Source organism: Priapulus caudatus, unplaced genomic scaffold, assembly GCF_000485595.1.
Source record: "Priapulus caudatus unplaced genomic scaffold, Priapulus_caudatus-5.0.1 Scaffold811, whole genome shotgun sequence".
NCBI classification, from domain to species: Eukaryota; Metazoa; Priapulida; class Priapulimorpha; order Priapulimorphida; family Priapulidae; genus Priapulus; species Priapulus caudatus.
In genome coordinates, this window is record NW_014577872.1 from 169,778 (window position 1) to 172,559 (window position 2,782).

The window sequence follows — 2,782 nt, forward strand, 5'->3', positions numbered from 1 at the left end:
CTACCCCGCCCGCCCACCTAGCCGCACACACGCACGCACACATGCCCGCACGAACGCATACAGACCACTCTACACACTCGCACGCACACGTATGTCCGCACGCACATGCACTATCCCTCACGCCTGTACGCACGCATTTACTAACCCGCCCCCACCGCGCGCGCGCACACACACACACACACACACACACACACACGGAACATCACTCCACATGCGCGTATGTACACCGGCGCCCGCACGTACGCTCACGCACACACACGCACTCACACACGCACGTACGCTCACGCACACACACGCACACCCTGCCCCGCACGCACTCACACACGCACGTACGCTCACGCACACACACGCACACCCTGCCCCGCACGCACTCACACACGCACGTATGCCCGCACGCAAACGCTACCTCACTCGACCATACGCACGCGTGCACACATACCACTCCACACATACGCCCCTTCCCAATACACGCATACGCACGCAAGCACGCACGCACGCACACGCTTGCCGACCCGCTGACCTACCTGTGGACAGGTCGATCATGTCGAGAACTTTCAGCTGCGGCCGCCCGCCGAACTCTTCTCTCCGGCACGCCTCCTTGATGATGTCATAGTCGTTGAGCACGACGGCGTAGTCGCAGCCCATCCACACGTGGAAGACGCTGCCGTAGTGACGCGCCCACTCGGCGAACGTCACGTGCGGCTGCCAGCCGATCTGAGCCAGGTGTCCGATGATAGGCAGACGGAGCCGCGGCCCGGGCGGGTAGCGCTTGCGGGGGCAGCAGCAGAGCCGCAGCGTTAACCAGACGACGAGCAGGCATAGCAAGCAGGCACCGAGTGCTAACGTCACCTCGTCGATCATTGTTGCTCGCCGTTGTTGTCGTAGCTGTGAGAGCGCCGGAGACACGCGTTATAATGGTGATTATAATAATAACAATAATAATAATAATAACAATAATAATAATAATAATAACCATAATAACAATAATAATAATAATAACAATAATAACAATAATAACAATAATAACAATAATAACAATGGCAATGACAATAACAATAATAATTACAATAACAATAACAATAAAGATGACGTTGACGCTAACGAGGACGATAACACTGACGATGACGAAAATAACAGTTATAATAATAAAAATCAAGACACACTGCGACCGGCGACACCGGTCAGTGACCCGTAGGGTAACTAGAACTAGTTCCATATACGCTCATGCCACACGAGATCGGGCGACAAACATAATTATAATAATTTAGAATCGTTTCGCATGCAATAAACGTCAGCAATAATCGCACGATTATCGTATAGCACTTCACACGCGCAGCCAATCAAATTCGCGTGGTTAATGTTTGTGCCGCCATGTTGATAAATTCAGGAGTCTATCATATTGATAGACTCCTGATAAAATTCATGGCCAGATTTAGACCACTTTCGCCGGTTTCAACGCTAATTTAAGTTTTTGTTTTTAGTTTGGTTCTTGCTACTACACACGCGCGCACACGCACACGCACACACACACGCACACGCACACGCACACACACACACACACGTAGCCGCGACAACGCTGGCATTCGCTACAGTCGCACGAGGAACGCCGTCAGGGGGCCGGATTACGTGACAACGACGTTGGACCTTCTAGGAAGGTTCCCGGAGAACCACGTGCGTGCGTGCGTGCGTGCGTGCGTGCGTGCTTGCGTGCGTGTGGTCGATATCGTCTGCCGTATCGTTCGTGCTCGGCTGAAAGACAATTAATTTACCGCCGAAGTAGATCAATAAACTTTGACCTCCCGACGTCATTATCGATGGCCGACGGCACTTCCGCAAGTCGACGACGCCGTTCTTATGCATGTTCGCGACGTTACACTTGTAAAGATAACGCAATGTTTGCGAGCGAGCGTTTCTCCTCCTGTATTTTTGGCGGGAAATGAATGAGTTGTGTTGTTGTCGGCGCGAGCAGATGCTATTTTACTCTATAACATCGATCGCCCGCTGGTATTGTTGATGATGATATCAATGCTGCCGTGGCCACGCTACGACTGCTAGTACTGCTGATGTTACTGCTGTTGCTGCTGCTACTAATGATTATGATTATTATGATTATGATGTTGTTGTTGTTGTTGTTTTTGTTGCTGCTGCTGTTATTTTTGTGATTGTGCTGTTGTTGCTGAGACTAGTGCTGTTGTTGCTGAGACTAGTGCTGTTGTTGCTGAGACTAGTGCTGTTGTTGCTGAGACTAGTGTTGTTGTTGCTGTTACTGCAGCGAGCTTGCAGACCGGTAGTAGGCCCCCCCTTCCCTACATGTTGTTGCTGAGACTAGTGCTGCTATTGCTGTTACTGCAGCGAGCTTGCAGACCGGTAGTAGGCCCCCCCCCCCTACATGTTGTTGATGATGAGGGTTAGTGGTTCTTTCGTGGGCGAGGCGTTTCAGACGAGGCGAACTGTTCAGGCCAGAGACCTGGTGACCAGAAGCGTACAGGGGGCGTGACGTGCAATTATATTTGTCGTCAGATCTGAAAACTCCGCTGCTGTTTGGAATCCATAATCTTGTGAAATGTGCTCACTCATGCTGCGTACGCTGCCGCAGTACGAGGGGTAAAAGACAGGAAGAAAGAGAAGGGCCAGACAGAGCGATAGTCAAAGCGACATAGAGAGCGACAAAGAGAAAGAGAGAGAGAGAGAGAGAGAGAGAGAGAGAGAGAGAAGAGAGAGAGAAGAGAGAGAGAGAGAGAGAGAGAGAGAGAGAGAGAGAGAGAGAGAGAGAGAGAGAGAG